Source organism: Magnolia sinica, chromosome 10 (genome assembly GCF_029962835.1).
Source record: "Magnolia sinica isolate HGM2019 chromosome 10, MsV1, whole genome shotgun sequence".
NCBI classification, from domain to species: Eukaryota; Viridiplantae; Streptophyta; class Magnoliopsida; order Magnoliales; family Magnoliaceae; genus Magnolia; species Magnolia sinica.
The window spans coordinates 75,750,482-75,774,509 of NC_080582.1; the positions used below are offsets into that span (position 1 = coordinate 75,750,482).

The 24,028-nt window shown below is 40.5% G+C and overlaps 1 pseudogene; it reads right to left on the bottom strand.

Annotated features, from left to right (window-relative positions):
* Window positions 1–3,487: 3,487 nt before the first annotated feature.
* On the bottom strand, window positions 3,488–3,607 carry LOC131218002 (U2 spliceosomal RNA; annotated as a pseudogene).
* Window positions 3,608–24,028: the final 20,421 nt, after the last annotated feature.

Genomic DNA, 24,028 nt, shown 5'->3' on the forward strand with positions numbered 1-24,028 from the left:
AGCTAAGCATGATTTTGTGCTCTTATTTATTATTATTATTATTTTATGCAATGATTTTTAAATATTCCTTACTATTCCTAGAAGTTTTAATTTATATTTATTAATTATTGAGTTGAGACTCCATTGAATATCGAGTTGAGTTGTCAGGTTTTTTTTTTAAAAAAAAAAAAAAAACTATGTGAGTAGCAGTAGTGGTTTGTGTATGTGTTGTATATAACATAAATAAAGATCCAAATAAAAGCTTCAGTTAGAATGTCAATATGCGTAGGTTAATGCATGTAAGTAATCAAATGACAGTTAATATTATTTTGTTTATGTTGAGTCCTGTTCAAAATAATCTCTATCAAATCAATCGACTTTGCCAAATCAATGTCTTTAAGTGGGCCCTACAGTTTATGATGTACAGCTCATCCAGCAGGTGCACCCCTTCATGATGATTAGACGCTGCGGAAATTAGGCAGATCCAATCATAGGGTAGGACATCATATAGGAAAGAATGTACACCCACAAATCCCTCTGAATTCATTTGTAGCCTTCCTGATGGTTGGATTGGCCCAAGTTTTGGGTCATTCGCTTATCTTGGTGGGGCACATCTGTTGGACGGGTTGGATGTCATACATACATCAATGGGGCCTTCTTGTGCCTCACTCTACTTCTGCGAAAGAAAAATGGACAAAGGGGATTTTGGTCACTTAACCATACAAATAAAGGGTGTCCTGCACCTGAGGCCATCTAAATCTGTTGTTCCACGGGTAGTCCCAAACGCATCCCACTGCACAGGGGCTTTGCATGCGGAGACATACTAACATGGCATGTGTTTGAGACATCCAAGCCACATATCAGGTGGGATAGACTATTTAAATCATTTAGATGAGAACTCAGGCCAGTCTATTATTAAATGGGTCAAACATAAAAGATACTTGTTTGGCAGCTTTGATTTGGAATACAATGGAATCCAAATGACAATTCCACGGGAATCGAATCCTGTGAAATTCATAATTATGTTTATCTGAATTATGTCATATATTTACATATTAATGAATTTGATAAGGGCCATTTGGATGGGAATAAATGGAGATAAATTGATAGAATTGGGAGTGAATTGAGAGACAATATTTGAGGTGTGTTTAGATGGAAGTAAATGCATGTAAATGAAATGAGAATAAATGTGCAAATAAACTAAATCCTCTCCACCACCCGGAAGTAGAGGGTGAAATGTCTTTTTGAGCTCCTTTGGAGAGTTACATGTGTAAACAAAGGTGCTGTTATGCAAATGTCTACCACACATATCACACTAATGATACTACGAAACAATTCATTGATCAACTACATCATCAAAATCACACTAAAAGAATGATTCAAACTGTCCAAAGGATGAAAAACATTGGCAAGTTATTTGTGATCCTTACATTTGTGGCTTACTCAAGGCTCGAAATTTCTTCATTTTTAACTCAAGTTTGTATTTTAATTGGCTTACTACAATTATTCTATTAAATATTGTGTATGTATACTAAGTTGGGATATTAAATCTGATTTGAGATGTCACATGTATTCCTGAATGCAGTCTAATTCTTCCCATTTACTCCCATCCAAACGGAATATTTGAATTTCAAATGCATTTAATTTACTCCATCCCAACACAATTGTATAAGATATTTACTCCCGATTCATTTACCTTCAATTCCATTTCCCATTTATCTCCATTTACAAACTCTTAAGTAAATCATTTAAGAGATTCAGGTGAGCCACAAAGGGTGGACCCATTAATTTGGAATAGTATAATTTTTAGGATGTCCATTCATCCATGTGGGCTCCACCATTGGAATGGATTGGATGGTATACGCAAAACATGGTTGCCCCACATGATGTGAGAAGGTTTTAATTGGGGGCGTACTCATCTCACTTGTTCATTGTGGTGCGGCCCACCTGAGTTTTTTATGGCCTGATATTTGGGCACCAAGGATAGCATGGCGAATGAATTTAACAAAACATCAAGGTGGGCCACACATTTAGAGCAGATGAGTGTAGAGAGAGAGAGAGAGAGAGAGAGCCTCTGGCAAATTCTAGATTTCTAGCTTCGGGAAGCTACGCAGGAAAAGAGAAAAACAAGTTGGAGCAGGTAGAAAAGCTGTGGATTCAGGTGAAGGGAAGAGAAAGATGTTGAAAAGGAGTGTAGATATTCTTTTGTAAAGGAAAGACCCTCCAATAACGGCAAAATTCCTGAAAATCGACGTGGAAATCAACATTTTACCAAATAATGCCTCCACGACTTGAAATCACATGGAGGTGCTTTTGGAGAGTGGAAATTGCAAAAATGCCCTCGTCTAACTTTTTTTCTTAAGATTTAGTCAAAGTGGAGGCTTGTAGGGCCCACATGGTATAGGTGAAACATCCAACCAGTCCAATATATGTACCCTGCCATGTTGGTCACACAAACAAATAAGTAGCCTGATCAAATCATCAAATGAGCTGCCATTGAATTTGTATGTTCTGAGTACTGTATAATATTTTTTATGGATTGGCCCACTTTATGATTGGATAATAATTTTGGTTCATCTAATGATAATGTTGGTTTACAACTGCTTACAGTTGGATGTTAGACACAAACTACATGGCCCAAAAAAAAAATAAAAAATAACACACACATTAACCATTGGAGAGGATTCTAATTCCTCCCCCATGTTAGAGAGGATTTCAAAAGGCTATCTTTTTTAGGATTTCATATGCACGCATTCTAATTATCTCTAATTCCAATTGGCCAAACCCTTTAATTCTCCAATTCAAAGCTCCCAAACAACCCCCTTGGAAGAACTCGCAACTCTTCTCAAACACCATTCTTTCATGCCTTTATGGCTCATCTGATGACTAGACCAGCCTGTATTTTTGGGCCACAGCATATACATTGCGGACGCACGAGATAAACGGCCCAGATCTTGTACACATATTCCACTTTGGCATGTTGATGGGAAATGTTCAAATACGAATTTCTATCTTATAAAATCATTCTATTATTGTAATTTTCGGATCGTATCTACAGTACTTAACGGACCCTGGATTGAGTCAGTTCTCATACCTGTTGGAAAATTTAGCTGGGATCGGGTCCCACCCAGTGAAAATGCTTATATGTCATCCAACCCGTTCATTCTCTGCGCCCCACCTGGATGAAGGGACCAATCCCAATTTTATTTTAATGCCTCTTTATTTTTTGGTAAAACGAGAATTCGCAGTTCCGTGGAAAAGCTAGGAAATGTAAATTGCTTTTGAAAGGATTTTTGTTTTTTCCTCTTCAAACGGTGGAAAAGTAGTCTTTCGAGGGGGGACTCATTTCATTTTCGGTATTTTTAACATTTCCAAACAATGCCAAAAAAACTAGAATTGAAAATTAGTTAAAACTTCGTAATCAAAGTATAGAAATGGCTCTACCCCACATTAAATCATTCAAATCATGGGTCTCATATTTGAAGCATGATCCTTTTCTTTATTAATTTGAGGGTGGGACCCTCGCCATGAGAAATTACTTTAATTTCTTGTGAGCCGACGACCCACGTATCAAATATTGATAAGAACAGATACTACACGATCTTGGGGAAAAGCCCAAGAAAAGTATAGCTAGAAGCATGATCCTAGTGGCCATTGGAAATTTGGAATGAAAACTGTCAATGTGCCATCTTCAGCAAACGGGATGTCCGTCAATCGAGGTCAGGGCATAGGATCATCCAATCAATCTCTATGGTGAGGTCCTTGGAGAGTTTTGATTAGGGTACTTGTACACCATGATAGAAACGTGCCACATGATCAACGGTTCCAATCATCTTAAGATAGTGGTGTGGTGACGATGAGTTGAGGGTGAATCCCCACCTTCGGACTTGACTTCAATTAATTATTTTCTATGGACTTGGAAATCATTGAAAAATCAAACGGATTAAACTGTGAGCATACTCGGCACATGCCGAAGACAACCAACGGATCCAATCAGCTAACACCAAATCCAACAGTGATTCAGTCACGACCGAACATCCGAATTCCAAAACTCCTAAAACTCTCTTTATATTGCGACCGATATGCAAAAAAGGATAGAATGAATCCTCTCTACCCATTGATCACTCTTTGTATCACTTAGTCTTTCCGAATAGCGTGGTGTTGAGGCGTGAGAGGTCATATATTCAAAATCGAGAAAAGTACAGTCGTCCTTGTATACAAAATGGACATGGTATTACTAGAGACAAATTCTGACCAATCAGGATGATTTATGATTCATTGGAAAGGGGGTCAAATGATCTTCCTAACAAACTTAAGTTTTTTCGAATCTAAGTTATGATGAGGAAGATCCGGTCCGTTTATCAAAACCATGTATTGTTAACCGATTAAAATTGAAAAAACTTTGGCCGCATTTTAAACTAGTCAAATGAGATTCGATTGAAATGATTTTAGTTGTAATGAAAAGCTTATCAGGTGACGTTTTCAATGATCCTAATATCATCAAAAGCAGACTATTGGTCAACTTGCAAACAATCAATTTCATTATCGGATGAACGTATTTTTGATACGTCAAACGAGGTTCGATTGAAGTGATTATATCTTATTAGAAAGTTTATCTGATTATTTTTCTAACAATATAAAGATTACCAAAAAATGGAAAAATAACAAAGAAGATATAAGCATTTAAACATTTGGTAGAAAAAAATGGGGCCACCATATTATATTGTATACGTAATATATATATATATATATATATATATATATATATATATATATATATATATATATATATATATATATATATATAAAATTATAATTATAATTATAATATTTTTATATGCACTGAAGGCGGAGTGCTCACAACAATGCCCGATGCAGTGAGTTGTTGGCAACGGATGCTAACGTCTATATAAGGCATCCGAGACACATACAGACAGACATATTAAAATAGAGAGACAAAAAGACGGAAGAAAAGGAGAAAGTAGAAAGAAAAATATAGAGAGGGTCTGAGGGTTAGAGTTTGCCTATAGAGGCTACTCAAAGTGACTTAAAGATTTTTAACATGTCGACATGCTGCCCAACACATGAGACAAAAATGGCTATCCAAGGAATAAAAAAAGCTAAGAATTTATTCATCTCTATTTAATTTGCATTCCATTCTACACATTTCAATTGCATTATTTATATCTATATTTCCTTTTATCTTATTCTATACTATTCTTCATCTTTCATTTTTCACTTTATTTGTTTGCCCAATATCTTAAATCATACGAAGTAAGGCTAGTTAGTATTTTATTTTATTCACTGTAATTTTATTTTATTTGCCTACCTGGGGGCTACTTGGCTCTGTAATGTAAGGCTAGATAACTTTTCTCATTTCCATCTGCTCGGCCCTTATGAGTTATGCGAAGCATGACCAAATAATAAAATGTCGAAATTCTGTTGAATTCCTAAAAATTACAAATCTTGTGAAGTAAAGAACGCACATTGTGTGGTGGAAAATGATGCTTAATCCCTTCCTGTTACGTCACCGGTGCCCTTACTCGGAATCTACGGCCGCAGACCAACCGCAGGAGTCATTTGAGTTAGGAAATTGCAAGACTCCCCGAGTTCTAAGCGATTTTACGATTCCTAGTCGGTTGTAGCTTTTAAGCTTTATTTGGCTAGTGGCGACTCCAAATCAAATACATTTTTACACTCGAGTCAATAGCATACTTCGCCTACAATAACAAAATCATTACCAAAGCTAATAAAGTGAGGGCACCGCCAATGTTATATTTTTTGAAAATACAACATATGAAAACTATATAAATGATTATATGAAAGGTCAACTTGATTAAAATGAAGTAAAGCCAATAAATGAAAAACCTAGCAACATTCGTGATAAATTTAAAACTCATTTAGAAGGAAATTAACCAAGAAAATCGAAAAGTGTAAGAAAATAAACATATTTTGGCCTAGATTTTTATATGTTCCTTGTACAAGGAGATATAAATGAAATAATTAAGAAAAGTGATCACTCTACTATAAAATATTGAAGGTGATCCTTTAGTACTTAGTGAAGCTCTCTCATCTTTTGATGCATAATTTTAGAGGGAAGCCATCGATGATAAAATGGATTCCATAGTCTCCAATAATACTTGGTATTTGGTCGATCTTCTAAAAGATACAAAGCCTATACGATGTAAGTATATTTTTAAAAGAAAATTTAATCATGATGGAACCATAAATAAGTTTAAGACTTGATTGGTAGCCAAAGTCTTTAGACAAAAGGTAGGTATTGATTTTTTTATATACATATTCTCTTGTTACGCGTATATGTACCATTAGGACCCTAATTGCTCTTGCAGCAATTCACAGCATAGTAATCTATCAAATGGATGTAAAAAATACATTCTTAAATGGTAATCTAGATGTGGAAGTATATATTTAACAACATGGGGGGTTTGTTCAACCCGGGCAAGAGAAGAAAGTGTGTAAACTGGTCAAATCTCTCTATGGGCTTAAGCAAGCTCCTAAATAATGGCACGAGAAGTTTAACTAAGTAGTATAATCTAATAATTTTAGAGTAAACCAAGCAGATAAGTGAAATATATGCTTTATCCAAGCCATCTATTAATTTTGAAATATTGTTTCAGGGCACGAGCCCCAAAAGAATGAAGGTCCAAGGCTCAAGTGCACCATAGAAAGCAGTGGTGATAATGATTTCCACTGTTGAAACCTTCCTAGGGCTCACTGTGATGTTTATTTTCCATTCAACATGTTCATAAGGCCACATGAACCCAAGTGAAGGAAAAACATAAACATCAACTTGATCCAAAACTTACGTAGCCCTAGGGTGTTTTCAGTGGTAGACATTCAATACTTTCGGTTTCCTATTGTGTGGTCCACTTGAGCATTCAATCTATCTCATTTTTTGGATTATAACCTAAGATAACCTAATATGATTTGTCAAAATGGATGGACAACATGGATAAAACACATACATTATAGTAGACCTCACAGATCCCCTGACAAGACCGTCCGTCTCTAGCTAGGTTCTGATGGGGTAGTATCCAATCCCCGCCCACCACTATAGGGGCTCCCTGGAGAACCGCGTTGGAGAAAATTTGAGTCACATTCACACATATGCGATGCTTTTAAGGCCCGTTTGGGAGCATTGATTTGGAACCCCCTGGATTCAAAACCCCCTTAATTAAAAACCCCCTGTCTTTGAAATCCTCTTGTTGTGTTTTGCACCCTGGATTCGAAATCAACTTTAATCCAAATGTAGCCATGCATGGTATATTTATGGGGGTTCGAATTTAATTACTAAATCAACTTTAATATATTTAATTAGTGAACGTATGTAATATTTGACATAATTATTGTAATAAGCCTGCTGAAATATATATTTTGCCTAAAAATGATGAAATTCCAAGTCTTGGTTGGGCCACAATCACAAGATCATGCCCCATTGACTAACCAACGATGTTAACCATTGATTTAAATGGACAATGTTTGGATGATGCTGATCATCATATTAAAGTAATTATAGTGATGCAATTGATAATCTAATTGCTTAGGGATATCATTAGTGAGTCATGTACCCAATAATTTAATATTCTAGTGACACACATATTAAGCATGCAACTCTGGGAAGAATTTTCTATGTAATCCAAGCTCTCACCGTGGATTTCAAACTTGTCTTTGAGAGGATTTGTAATCCCCCAAAACCTATGGCGCCAAACTAGACCAGATTGGCGGTAGTGATTGACTTAGGAACCATCGCGGAGAATGATTCCCTATTTTCTTCTATATAAATAGTTTTTTTTTATTTTTTATTTTTTATTTTTTATTTTTTTAATTAAAAAAAAAAAAAAAGGGTCAGTGGCACATGGGCGATGGCGCAGGCGGGACGCTTGGATTGGTTGGTGGCTCGTGTCAACGGTCGAAATAGGACGCGGATTTCCTGCGAAAGCCTTTCGCAGGAAGTTCCTGCGCAAGAATGCTGTGTGGGGCCCACCATCATGTTTTTTGGAAATGTACTCCGTTCATCCGTTTGGTGAGCTCATTTTAGGAAAATTGACCAAAAACGAAGTGGATCCAAAACTAAAGTGGGCCACACGAGAGGGAAAGAAATACCTACCGTTGAAAGCTTCCTGGGCTCCACCTTGATGTTTATATGCCATCCAAACCGTTTATAAGGTTATTAACACAAGGATGAAGTGAAAATACAAAAAAAATAGCCTGAAACAAAGCTTTTATGGTCATAAGAATGTTTCAACGGTTATAACTGAATCCCTACTGTTTCCTCTCGTGTGGCCCACTTGAGTCTTGGATCCACCTCGTTTTTTGTAGCTTGTCCTAAAATGAGCTCACCAAACGGATGAACGGAGTACATTTCCCAAAAACATGATGGTAGGCCCCACACAGCATTCTTGCGCAGGAACTTCCTGCGAAAGGCTTTCGCAGGAAATCCGCGTCCGTCGAAATATCTGTCAATTAATTGCAAGTTAGTTTCGTCCGTTCATTCTGATTTTGAAGCTGTGCCCCTGATTTGGACATTTGAAGTATGAAAACACATCCGTCCACGTGATACGTGCGTACGGCTGCCCCTGAGCTGCCTGCGTACGAGACGACTCTGTTGTCGTTGTTACTAGCTGGCAACTTCCCGAGCGCGACTTACCATCGATCTCGGTGAGACCCTGACCGTAGGTCTTACCACAATGTATTCATAATATATCCACACCGTCCATCTGTTTTTTCCAGATAATTTTAGCATATTTTCCAAAAAACGAAATAGATAAAAATTTCAGCCGGACCACACCACAGGAAACAGTAGTTATCTACTATTAAAAACATTTTATGGGCCACAGAAGTTTTGGATCAAGCTGATAATTGCTTTTTCCCTTCATCTAAGTCTGTGTGACCTTATCAACATATTGGATGGTCAATAAACATTATGGTGGATGCTAAGAAGTTTTTAATGGTGGGTGTTCAAAGATTAGTTTCCTATGTGGTGTGGTCCACTTGAAATTTTTATCTGTTTCATTTTTCTGAAATTAGTCCAAAATTATCTGGAAAAACAGATGGACGGTGTGGATGTATAATGAATACGTCGTGGTGAGACCTGCGGTCAGGATCTCACCCACATGGTGGTTCCGTGTGGCAGCTTCGCGCTCCAACTTCCTTATTTACATGTGGTGCGTTGGATAGTTCCCAGGTTTTAAAGGTGGAAGATTTTACACGTATTAACGTTTTAAGGGTGGAGATTCTCACACGTGTTCATTGTAAAGGTGGGGCTTTTTTTAACAGTATAGGATGGAGATCGCTTGCTATGGGGCCAGCGTAGGATACTTGGTAGACTTTGGACCGTTGATTCACTCAGCTGGTGCTTTAGACACACCATATCTGGTTCGGCATGTATGATATAATGCCCGTTTTCTATACGCAGAAGGGAAAAGATTTGATACTCCGGCAGAGTGTGATGGATGATACGCAGATACTTTGAAGGTATTCAGAAACTGCGCAGATGACAAACAAATAATTCGAATTCAGTTGTCCATTCATGATTCCAATTAAGATGTATCACCACTATTTCCTCCGGTATGGCCCACTTGATGAATGGATTTGCTTCATTTTTTTAGAATGCCACGTGATGATTTGAAGAAACGGATGGACAAAGTGGGCATAGGATACATACATCAAGGTGGGCCCCATGGTTAAGGTCAAGTTCGGTGGCATGTGGCACACCACGCAATCCCCTAAACCCATGAAATCCGGGAGCGGATTAGGTGTGTCCCATATCTACCATCGTGGGTGGGACCCCTAACTGTCGGGCTCAAAACTAAAATTAAGGAGCGCTTTCCACGTTTGGTGTTAATTCAAAAATTTCCACGTTACCAAATAGGCCTAATTAACTCTAGTAAAATATATGCAGGCCACCATGATGTATGTGTCTTATCCATATCATTTATCTGTTTTACCAATTAATTTTAATGCATTAATCCAAAATTGACACACACACACACACACACACATATATATATATATATATATGAAGATCAAGTGGACCACACCATGAACCCATCATCCATGTTTGCCTGACCTTATGAAATTTTTTAATGACAAAAAAACATCACCTGTGAATCTTATGGAGGTTCCAACGGTGGGCCATGATATCTCCACTGTTTCCTATGGTGTGGTTCACTTGAGCTTTCGGTATATTTTAATTTTGGGCTTATGCCATAAAATGATTTAGAAAACCAGATGAACAATGTGGATAAACTACGTACGGTTAATGTGGCTCCACAGAGTTTATTTACTGATCAATAAGCAATACGCTTCCCTCTCTCACATGGTTGAAGAATCTTCAGACGGATCTGGACCACACATCACGAAAGCCCTGGGTCACAGGAAAAATGCTGCCATAATTTCGTACTATCATGACGGGCCAACGCCTAAAAGGCATAATCCCTCTTCCGTGCATCTCGACATACGCTCGCTCTGTGGGGGCCACATTGATGTAAGTGTTTTATGCACGCCGTTCATCGTTTTTATAATATCATTTTGAGGTACGATGCAAAATATTAGACAGGTAAAAGTCTGAGTGGACCACAAAGTGGGGATTGAACGTTCACTATTAAAAAGTTCTTGCGAGCGGGAGAAGTTTCGGATAAAGCTTATATTTGTGTTTTCACTTCATCCACGTCTACATGACCTTAGCTTATATTTGTGTTTTACTTCATCCACGTCTACATGACCTTATTAATAGGTGGATGGTAAAAAAGCATCAGTGGCCCTCATAAAGGTTTCAACCGTGGGTGTCATTATCACTGTAGCTTCCTTTGGTGTGGTCCACCGAAGCTGTGGACCTGCCTCGTTCTTTGGTTCAGAACTTAAAATAGTCTAATAGAAGTGATGAACGGCGTGGATAAAATACTTACATCACTTGGTCCGCAGAGTCCTGCCCGCCCGGACAAGTAGGACGAAATCCGCGTCCATTTCGTACACCATACACGTGGTGCAGGCGTATGATGGGATTCGAATTCGGTGGTGACCCCTCCGGTTCCGAACTCGGTAGTGGTCGGTATTTAAAAAGATCAGTGAAAGCTTCTGTGATGTATATGCATCCATGCAGCCATTCATGCTGCCAGCTTATTTTAAGGCGTGAGCTAAAAAACATGAGACAGATTTAAAGTTTGAGTAGGTCGCGCGTTATAGGAAGCAGTGGGGATTTTTGGCAACGCCCACCACCGTTGAAACCTTCCTGGCCCAATGTGATGATATATTTTTTTCTTATTCTTCTGTTTTTTTTTAAGACATGCACACACATCGCTGTACACTCACACCTTAGGTGGGCTTTCACCACCCATGGGTACTCAAACCCTTGACCAGGTGTTGACACTCTTAAAAGTCTACCACTAGAGCAAGAGTAAGGACCCAAGACAATCATTTACCAGCTTACGACTAAACAGGACAGGTCGCACGGTATGGATGAAGGAAAAACATCCAAATCAGCTTGATCTGAAACTTTTGTGGCTCACGAGAAATTTTCAATGGTAGGTACCCAATCATATCTGTTCCTGTAGTGTGGTCCACTTGAGATTTAGATCCGCCTCTCAATCAGAAGGAGTTAGAAAAATGGTTAGGCGGTGTTCGTAAAAAAGGACATAACATTACACGAGGTCCACGGAGCTTTCATCGGTATTTAACATTACAGAACTCGGTAATGGAGGGGTCACTACCGAATCAGAATCGAATCCGTACAAACTGCAGGATTCATCATCAGCATCAATCCTCTCCGAATCCAATCCGCTCTTCTTTGAACGTGGCAAAGAACTTGCTTTTGACTTTTTACTCCCTGTATTTTGCTATCGATGTACCCTTATTTCAGGAGAAATTTCCGACCGTAAATTCCACCAACCCACGGTCCTTTTCAACCGCTCCCAAAGTTAAACCATCTTTTAAGGACACATTATTTTCAGACGAAAATACCCTTGGATTCATTAGGTTGAAAGGGCCTATGGCTACGAATTATATCGTAGCCATCGATAGTGGCTATGATTATAATCCGTAGCTATGGGTCTACAGAATGGACAGTGTAACTGTGTTGAATATAAGGATATTTTCGTCTGAAAATAATGTATTAGTACATAATGGTTTAGTTTGAGAGCGCTTGGAAAAGACAACGGGTAAAAAGTGGGATTTACAATTAGAAATTTCTCTTATTTCATAGTTGTGGACCATCCACTGTTCAATTTACCTAGTCAATGTTTTGGATTTAGTTGGTATAACACGTGAGAAACAATGACATGGCAGCCATGGAACCTCCTTTGCTTCCAGAAATATTGGTTTCGGTTCCTTGAATCAGTATCCACGTCATGGCCAATTGCATGGGGGTCACTTGCTTGGAAATTTAGATGCCCCGAAAATCTAGCTAATCTAACTACGACGTGATCTAAATTTAGAGGTTTTTGAGTGGTCGTAAAGGTAGACTGTGTCATGCCTCAAAGTCGAAAATCGAGCACACAAAATTTTCGATTGTTGAATTCAGCGCCGATAGCTTCTTTAGAACCCCACTTTTGACTCTCAGCACCCATACGCCAGGTTTCGATCCGGAGATCATACGAGGATGATTTTCAACATGAATTTAATTCGTAATAAGCATAACCAAGCATAACCCACAAACAACAACCGACAACTCCATCACATTTTCACTATGATAAAAAACTTATAAGTATAATGCGGAAAGGGAAATACAAAGATATACAAAACTCCACGATGATCTGCTTTGCGCTCCTGCCTCAGCGCTACTGCAATCCAACGTCACCTGCACGTAATGGTCATGCATAAGCTTATATAAAGCTTAGAGGTAGTGTAAGTGTGTGCGCGAGGGAGTAATATAATTATGCCATACAAGAGTAATGCGGAATATGCTGGTGAATCCATGAATACTATCAGTTGTACCAAGGCTATGTAATGCAAGACACGAATACTATCAGCCATATCAAGGTTAAGCAATGCAAGGCATGAATGATGTTGGCCATACCAAGGCCATGCGATGCGAGATGCAACTCAAGCATGTTAATCCTCAGGCTGGGTCCACGTATCAATATAGCTCGACTCTAGAATATCACCGTGGTCTAGTACACTCCAAACTGGATTGCCGCCTCATCGCGCATGACAAGGTGAGTGGAAGAGACTTCACTATTCACCTACCAATATCGGCCCTGACTCGTCGATAGCGGACCCATTCCTTGAGCTGGTTAAACTCAGCCTAGCTTTGCCCCCTCCTCTCGGGTGGGTAAGGCCGCACTCCCTTTCAACCGACCACGACACAGTGGAAAGCGCGGCCTCATAGTATTCGACACTTGACGCTCATGCATCCACCCAGTCTAGACGTTGGAGCAACCTCCTAATACTATAAGGGTTTAAGAAATTTCACTCAGGAACATCTATAGCACCCTATGTAGAACAAGATTTTCGGTGTCCAATCCTGCCAACTATGATACGCCTGTGGAGGCTACGACCCTGTTGTCGATAGGGCGTATAGTAGTCATGTCATACCATGCGAGATGCATGAATCAAACTATCCAAGGAAGTCCTATAATAATTTGCCTAATGGCATGTGCCATGATCAATCACTCCTCACATCAAGCATACATATGATGCATATGGGCATGAATCGTGGAGCTATACTAAGTATATTATATGATGATGACGTACTCCCCCTTATATCAAGGTTGGGCCTAAGTAGCCTACCCACAATCCTAAGGATCTAGAAAGGGTTCCTTCACCATACTATTACATGGCCCGCTAGATGCCCTAGGGGGCTCAAATGAGTCCTAGATGGGCTCCAAAATAAAAGAATAATCCTACTAACAACCAATGGGGGCCTAACATCTTGGGATAGCCTAATGAGAATATATGGATCATGCAAGTGGGGCCTAATAACTAGGGTCAACCCACTTAGAAAATGATGAGAATGGACCTAACAAGGCTTAAGGGAAGGTCACAATGAGGACATCTAACCAACATTGCTCCCAAGGAGTAGCCCACATAGAGCCTAACGTATAGTGGGCTCATGGCCTCATAGAAGGGATTCATACACAACGTAACGGGCCTCACATATATCGTATTGGGCCTCACTCATGGGCCTCACATATAACACAATGGCCACGTCCTATAGGCCTCAAATACATCACAATGGGCCTCACCCATGAGCCTCCAATACATCACATTGGGCCTCGCCCATGAGCGTCGAATACATCACAATGGGCCTCGCCCATGGGCCTGGAATACATCACAATGGGCCTTGCCCATGGGCCACAACATTGGGCCTCATATATCAAGTAGGTCGCATGACATAGGCCACACCATAAATAACAGCGGAGATGAAGACCAAAGATCATCTGGACCATACTGCAAATAGCATGGAGATAATGATTTCCATGTTTTTAAAAATTCACAGGGCCCACCTAATGTTCATTTCCTAACCAATCTGATCATATGGTCACAAAGACCCAGATTAAGAGGAAAAGCAAATCTCATATTAATCTAAAGCTTCTATGACCCAAATGGTTTCAATGGTAGGCGTTCAACCCTCTACTGATCTTTGTAGTGTGGTCTACGTGATAGGCGGATCTGCCTCATTTTTGGTCTCAAGCCTTAAGCCGAGCTCAGCATTTGGATGGACGGTTTGGATGTAATACACACACCAAGGCGACCCACTGTCCAAGCAATGTACGGTGGATACAACACTACATCATGCAGGGGCCCCAGCATGTGCTGGCATTAACACAGTAGCTACATGCTGCTGGGGCCCGCAGAATTGACGTCAACACATCAGCTATATAACTGGTGTGAGTATTGCAACAAACCCATCCAGCGGGTGGGTCCCACATGGGGCCCACCACATACATATATATAATATTATATTATTATTATTATTTATATTATATTATTTTTCTTATTGAAAAACCACCAGCGTCCAGATAGATGGACAACTGGATAAAATACATAAATTAATGTGGCCCATCGTCCAAGCACTGGACGGTGAGGATCCACATGTACATCATGGTGAGGTCCACCGAGATATGGACAGTGTGAATATAAACCATACATCATGGTTAGGGCCCACTTGGCCTGCTGACGTCATTGGGCGGCAGCAGCTGCCTGCTGCATGGGACTCACCGTCCAGAGTCTAGACGGTGTGGATCCAACACAAGCCTCACGGGTGGGTCCCACACGCTGGCATCATACAACAGCTATATAGCTGGTTTGAGACACCCAATCAATCCGCTTCACACACTAGGTGGGTCCCACGTGGCCCCCACCATTATATATATATATATATACCTATATATCATGGTGCGCCCCACCCAGACGGTTGGGAAACACGCACACGGGGTGGCCCACCATCAAAATGGATGGACGGCTTGAATAAAATATATATCAAGGTGGGTCCACGTGGTGGCCCACCAAAGCCTTGGATCAGCCGATATTTGTGTTTTTCTTTCATCCAGGCCCATGCAAATGGACGGGCAACGAGGTGGGGCCCAACACATGGACGGTCTAAATCAGGTGGGCCACATTCTATCACCAAAAGAGATAGAGAGAGAGAGAGAGATCAACGGTGATGGAGGGGCCCCGCCACTATGGGCCCCTCTTTGATACAAAGCATACATCAAGGTGGATCCCACCATATGTGGGCCCTTAAATCACAAAAAAATGTAGATCCAAGATCACCAACCGTTGATCTTCTTCGTCCGATGGAACGCCAAAGTCCTTGGCTTCGATCTTGATGGAAGATGATTAAGTATGGATGGTTGAGATGGGAAATGAGAGGGTTAGGAAGTGGGCCACACTCGACTCTTTTGGAGCTTAGATGCTTGGATGTTTGGTTTTTTTTTTTGGATTGCTTGGAAGAGAAGGGAGAAATAAGAGAGAGAGAAGATGGGATGGAGTGATGGATGGGAGAGAGAGAGAGAGAGAGAGAGAGAGAGAGAGAGAGAGGAGATGGGATGGAAATGTTGACTTTTGGGGTTGTTGTGTAAGAGAGGTATGGGTTGTGATGGGGTGAGTGATGTGTTGAGTGATGTGTGTACTTGACTTGTACTTGACCCTTGATGGGATTGATGAGATATTTTGTAGAGATTCCTCTCTTAGACTTCGCAAATGTACGGCGTTTCCAGAGATATGCATGAGCCCACAGCTCTTAGCCTGGGTATCACCTTCATGTGTGACCCGGCGTTGGAACCACGGTGACGACGCAGTTGCTAGGGTATAATTCTCGGGTTGAGTCGACTCAGGTTGACAAGGTGTAACTTAGGGTCGCGCGCAAACACCGATTATAGGTTGCGGGTCACCGGAATTCGACAGGAAGGATTGCGGGAATCTATGGAATGGTTCAGACTAAGTTACGGGCCTTACAGACTGCCTCACAGGAACTTCCCGGGACATGATGCTAGGTGCCCACCATGATGTTTGTGAGAAATCCACCTTATACATCTATTTTACCGGATCATTTTAAAATATGGGGAAAAAAAGAGGAGATCCAAAACTCAATTGGACTGCACAATAGAAAAAAGTAGGTAGGGAAATGCCCACCATTGAAACCTCCATGTGGTCCACCTTAATGCTTATATGCTATTTATACTGTTCATACGGTCATTCCTACTAAAATAGAATTGAAAAAACAAAAATATTTGTTTGATTCATAACTTTTGTTTGTAACCCTATGAATATTTTCATGGTGGACGTTCAATCCTCACTATTTCTTGTTATGAGGCTGTGAACGCTTGGAGATCGGTGCCCACACTCTTTGGCGATCTTTCTTTTGTTCCTTTTTTGTGCATGTTGTACGTTGTGGGGTATATAACCTTGATTATCGGTTTGGAGTTGCCACTAGCTACTTAATCTCAAAATCCCACAGTTAGCTAGAACCCGCGGAATATGTAAGGTTGGAGAAATCTGAAGATTCTCCTACCTTAGATTGACTCCTGGTCTGCGATCCGAGATTTTGAGTAAGGGACCTCGGTTACAAAGAGAGAAGGTGTTAGGCACCCTCTCTGCTCGTACAAATGTACGATCTCTACTTGGTATGGTAAGGAAATCTCAAGGGATGAATGCTGTAGTCGGAGTAGGACTAGGCACACGTAAATTTTCGATGCGGTAAGATCCGAGATTTGGGCAAGCCACAGAACATATGTCTGGGAATATGTTTAGAAGACGGATGTGATGATGCTTATGTAAAAGTAAAGAAAAGTGGACTAGATCACTAGGAATTTCTGATGTGACAGGATCCAATATACGGCAAGTCACAGAGCATATGTTCACAAGCGATCTAGAGAAGCAGGGGGGTTGAGAAGGGAAGAGATGTTATGATGAATGCTTGTGTGTAAACAAAATGAAAAGTAGGCTAAGACATGGATTGCACCATGATCAACCCAGGCTAGACTTGTGGGTTTGAGAAGGTTGGGAGGAGGCTAAGGGATAGTTGAAAAATCTTATCTTGGAGGCTTGGGAGTTCCTTCTCACCCTCACTCTCTTCCTCTCTCTCCCTCCCTCTCTCTCTCTCTCACTTGATTTTAGAAATGAGATATTGTTGTTTTTCTTGGTGTCTGAAATGTGAAGAGAAGAGGGCTATTTACAGCATTTTTCGGTGGCATTATGGTAATTGTTGAGTTTGAGAGGGGTAAAAGCTAACATGACAGTTTGGGATTGGTTGAGGTGAGAGGAATGTCGTGTGGCATGCTCTTATTGGCTCTTGGAGGTTAGTAAAATGGTAAATAAGGTAGGCAGGGAGGGTAAATCTATATGAAAGTTGACTTTGGGATGAGAGACAACTGTTGCTCAGAGGAGACACCAGTCTGTTTCTTGAGCGGTAGTCAGATTACTGCCCACGGTAGTCCGACTACCGCCTGGGCTTAGGTTGGTCTGGGCTTTGGTTAATGGGCTTTGTTTAGTGTTATGGCTCATTCGGAAGTCTTCTTTTGGGCTTTTGGGCTTAGATGGGTGTGTTTTTGTACTAATTTGTATGTACGCTTCGGCTTCGACGAGGTTTTGGGGTTCGGATTAGGGTTTGGGCTGGGTTTAGGGTTTAGGCTGAGGGTTGGGTTAGGGTTAGGCTGGGTCCTAGGTTTAGGTTGAGGTTAGGGTTAGGTTTTGGTTCAAATTAAGATATGAGCTGCGATTTGGATATGATCACGGTTCCCGGATTGTCTTAGCTTTCTCAAGATACTAACCTGGGTGGGGTGTTTATAGAGGCTCACTTGAGTTTTGAATTTGTCTCATTTTTTAGGCCCATGTTCTAACATGATTTAAAAAAATTGGATGGATTGGTTGGATTGCTCACAAACATCAAGTGGGGTACTAGAATAATAAGGATGGCTTTATAATATCATGAAATGATGTATTTTAAAGAGTAATAAAATATCATAATTTGCTATATTTTTTCACTTTATTATTTTCTTGCTACCGTATTTTGATTGATCCAAAAAGATGACAACTTCAAGTGTAGGGTTGCGATGTAGTTTTAACTCAGTAAGACATATATCGATCCACATGAAATTGATTAGCAACATAATTAGAACTAAGATTTATGGAATTAACAAAGATTTTGGATTACTCTAACGATGTAGAAGAATTAAAACATTAATAATAAAATATTAAGGATTTAAGAATTCACTTATAATAATCACAATATCTAATTTATTGATTCAACTCTTATAATTCAATTGAAATCAAAATTCTATCATTTCCAATATAAAAAAAATCTATTAAACCAATTCCAATCATAAACACCAACAAAACATGAATTCAATTGAATTATCATCTTAAAAGGGACTCTGATCTCAATCACAGAGAATTTGATCATCTATTATGCCTAAAGCCTATAATAAATCAATGAATTGGACAGATCGATTCCTTCTCTAATCAAGTCAAGTAATTGCTCAATCAAAGCATCCGATGTAACTAGAGTTCATAGCGAATTAAAAAAATAAATAATTCAAAGACTTCTATAAAATACATTCAAACCAATTCAATCTAATATTATCATTTAAACCATTGTTATTTAATCAAATAAATTAAATATTGCGATTAACTACAAGCTTTATCCCTTAGCCTTAGTTAAGAGATTAGCCTAACATGGCTAACATCTTAGAATAAAAGAGAACACAATGGGCCCCGCTATGACCAAAAACCTCTTATTTGTAGTGGTCTACATGATAGTTAGATTAGCCTTTTTTTTTTTTTTTTTTTTTTTTTTTTTTTCAAGTTTCTTAAGTGGTATAGCCGTTATATACCAATTGAATGCCATGAAAGCATCAAGGTAGGCCCCACACAAAAGAGTTATAGAATACATTTATTTTACGGAATTTCTTCTTCTATGCTTGACATGGAATGTGGTTAACATCCAAACCGTAAGAAATGTGGCCAACTGCTTGACGTATGTGGTAGCATGTGGGTCTGGCTCCATAACTCCATGGTAAATGAACTCTGTTTTAACACTGAGGTCATGGGATTGATCAATGCTCACGAAGAGTGGTTGTGTATAAAATAAATGGATTATTTCGATACGAAAGTCAGCGAGTTCTTTCATACTGCTCACGGTTTTCAGACAAGAGTGGTCCACATGATAAATGGACGAGCTTTAAAGAAGGAAACCACCTTATCATTTTGTTTCAGTATCTTATTATCGTCTCTACCAATACAAGTGAAGGTAGGAGAGGGTTTCCATACCACACATTTTTGTGGAGTTGGTTTCTTCCACAAATCTAAAAGTATTTCATTTCTCTCTGAAAGTCGGCCAACTTAATGAATGGACTGACATGAGGGTCCGGTCAGCTTTATGGTGACCCCACCTTCTGGTGTCATGGGCGGAAGCGGATCGGCTGGTGTACCACACACAAGCTATATAGCTGTGTATTGATGTCAGCAAGTTCTGTGGGTCCCATCATGAGGTATGTGTTATATTCAAATTGTCCATCTATTTTGTGAGCTCGTCGTAAGGCTTGAGATGAAAACTAAAACAAATCTAAAGATCAAGTGGACCACACTGAAAAAAGCAGTGGGGGATTGAACGTCTGCCATTGAAACCCTTTTGGGGTTCACAAAAGTTTTGGATTGATATGAAAATTGTTTTACCTCTTCATCCTCGTCTTTGTGAGGTTATGAACATATTGGATGGAAAATAAACGTTATGGTGGGCCTTAAAAAAATTTTAACAGTGAAAATCATTATCTCGGCTTCTATTTGTGGTGTGGTTCAGTTGATCTTTGGATATGATTCATTTTTTGGCTGGTAGTCTAAACTGATCTCAAAAATGGATGAACAGGTAGATATAATAAATACATCATTGTGGGGCCATGTTACTTTGATCTCCGAGCGTCAGCACTGTCTTTGCACCACACGTAACTCACGTACCTACAGCAGCTATATAGATGGTGTGTGGTACACCAGCCAATCCGCTTCCGTCATGGACCGCGTCTTGGACACCGTTTGGCTGGTGATTACAACACTAGGCAGTGTCAAAGCTCTACGGGCCCTACCATGATTTATGTGTTTTATCTATGTCATTTATGCATTTTGTCAGCTGATTTTATGACACAACATTTACACGTTTTGTTAGCTGATTTTATGACATGGGCTAAAAATTGATATAGATACAAAACTTAAGTGTACCACGCTATAGGAAATAGTGGGGATTGAACGCTTACAATTGAAGATTACTTTCTTAAGGGGCTATAGAAGTTTTGGATGAAGCTGATATTTTTATTTTTCCTTCGCTCAAGTTACGTGACTTTATGAAGAGATTAGAAGGACAATAAACATTACAGTAGACCCAGGAAGTTTTCAATGGTAATCATTCAATTCCCACTATTTACCATAGTTTGGTTCACTTTAGATTCGGATCTACCTCATTTTTGGGATCATGTCCTAAAATGTGCTGGAAAATGGATGGATAGCAGGGATAAAACACACACATCATGGTGGGGCCCACAGAGCTTTGACACCAGCTATCTCGCTGGTCCTCACGTTTTCACGTATGTTGTGAATAGAGTTCATGTAGACGGTGGTTTGATAGCTTGTGAACCTAGCGAACCTCCACCTATATTTCCACATGTGATCCTTCAATAATAGAAAGGTGTTCAACCACGATTTTGTTTCATCCAAACAGGCCAAAGGGATTTGGGTGCCACTAGAAATGAGTTTTAACACAATTTTCTCTTAACAAGCGGCCTCAGCATCTTAAGCAAACCATCAGCTGGATTAGAACATAAGGCCTGGTTTGATAGACTCTTAAAAAATGATATCATGTCATTTTAGTTAACATTTAGTAATAATTATTTGTTAGGGAGTAACATTGCATGTAAGCCCCATATCCTAGATCGTACCATTCCATAGACTTCCGCGGTCTTTCCGGTCGAATTCCGGCAACCTTCGACCCTTAACCGGTATTTGCGCGACTCTGATTCACATGCCGTCAACTCGAGTCGACTCAAGCTAAGATCTTTACTATAGCGACCGCGCCGTCGCCGCGGTTCCGATGCCGCGACTCGCGCGCCGAGGCGATACCCTGGTCGGGAGATGTGGGCCAGCGTTCAGTGCGAGAAAAACGCCGCGCGTTGTAAAACCGGAAAGAATCTCTACGAGATGTCACATCAATCCATCAATCCTATCATGTCAAGTACACATCACCTTTCACCCTTTCCCAAGCAAGCCCCAAAAGTCAAAAAATTCTTACAAAGCCCATACTTTTCTTACAACATTTGCCACAAAAGTCAAAAAAGGGCTCTTACACCCATCGCTCACCACATCAACACATCCATCACTCATCTCTCTCCCTTTACAAGTCTCTCTCTCATTCATTTTCAAAGTCATTCCTAAGCAACCCAAGAGCACCATCCGTCCAAGCCTCTCCCATTCCTCCCAAGCTTCAAGTGTGGCTCATTTCCTACCCTTTCATCTCCCATCTCAACCATCCAAACCTCATCTCCTCCGTTGGAATCAAAGCTAAGGAGCTAAGGAAGCCAAGGGAGAAAGAAGATCAAGCGGTGGGTGCTTTAATATGGTAGTTTTAATGTTTTAAGATGGGTTAAGTGAGGCCAACCGATCAATGGTTGGGATCTCACTTTGAACCCTAAGATGTGGCCGATGGCCCACTTGGATTATCATGATCATTTCTTGATGGGGCCATTCTCCATGGACCCCATCATGATGTTTATTTTCCTTGCATACTTAGGGTCATCTAGACCGTCTAATTTAGTGGAGAAGGGATCTCCACCGTTGGATTTTGATTTAATGGGCCCATATGTAATGGGACCCACTTGATGTATGATTTAGTGCAAGGGAGGGCCCATAGTGTCGGGGTCCCTCCATCACGCATGTCCCACTCCCACTTTTTCTCTCTCTCTCCCTCTCCTTTTTTTTTATATTTTTTTTGTGATGATGATGAGGTTGTTTGGCCCACTTGAATGAACCCCACCACGAGGCATGTATTCTATCCAAACCATCTACAAGTGGGGCCCACTTTGTGTGTGTAGTATCCACACCATCCTCCATGAGGTGGCCCACCTAAGCAGGGCCCACCTCTAATGTATTTGCTAAGTCTAGCGTCCAGGGACGCTGGATGTTTGTTGGGAAACACAAATATTAGCTTGGTTCCAAGCCAATGGGGGTGGCTCACTTGTGTAGGCCCCACCTTGATGTATGTATTCAATCCACGCCGTCCATTCTTTTCCCAAGCTCATTTTAGACGTTGAGTCGAAAGATGGGACCAATCAGACTTTCAGGCGGGCCATAGCATGGCCAACAGCGGGTTTACCATTAAAATATTTCCTGTCGTTTCTATACCCCAAAACATATTAAATATTGGGCTTGTTTGGCTTGTCTTGAGATATGGGAAACAATGGCAAGGTTGGATTCATCTAATGCGGGCCCTACATGTGAAAAACCGCAAAAACATTAGTTTTCTTTAAAAAAAATAATTTAGAAAACAGGCAGCAGCCACTGCTGCTGCCAGAGGCGCAGGCAGCGCCTGCGCGTGTTGTAGGCGGACGGGCGGACTGGGTAGCAGCCACGGCTCTAGCCGTGGGCCCCACCTTGATGTTTATTTGCCATCCAACCCGTTCACGAGGTAGGCCACTCCCAGCAGTGGGCCCCCTCCAAATTTCAGCTCCATCCAGCACTCAGGTGGCCCACACCGTAGGAAACAGTGGGATTGAAGCTCCGCCATTGAAACCCCTTTTGGGTCCACAGAAGTTTAGGATCGATATGAAATTTGTTTTTCCACTTCAATCCAGGTCTGCGTGACCTTCTCAACAGGTTGGATGGAAAGCAAATGTTATGGTGGGCCCCACGTGGGACCCACAATGATATACCTGTTTGATTCCACCGTCCAGGCGGATGGTGGAACCCTCCTAATGTATATGTTTTATTAATGCCGTCCAGCCATTTGGCTGGACTGTTGGACGGAAGGGACCCCACCATATGTATGGGTTACATCCAAACCATCCATCTATGGGACCCGCAATGATGCATGTGTTGCATCTAAACCGTCCAACCATTTAGCACGCTTATTACAAGTCTTGAGTCAAAATTTTTAAAAAATAAAAATAAAATAGATTTGGCATCAGGTGGACCACATTATACAGTGGGTTTGAACGTCCACCATTAGACCCTTAAGCCACCAAGTTCTTTGTGACCTTGTGAACAGATTGTATGAGAAATAAATGTTATGGTGGGCCTTGTAAATTTTAATGGTGGAAATCATTATCACCACTAATATTTAGGTGTAGCCCATTTGATATGCATATGGCCCATGTGATTGGGCCCATTCTGATGTATTATGGGGCCCAATTGGTGTAGCCCATCTGATGTACATAAGATCCACGAGATTAGGCCCATTTGATGCATTCTACGGCCCACGGGTTATGGCCCATTGCAATGTACATACGGTCCATTGGTGCGGCCCATTGATGTGGCCCACTTGATGAATATAAGGCCCATGTGATTTGACCCATTTGATGTATTTAAGGCCGAATGGGATGTACCTAAGGTC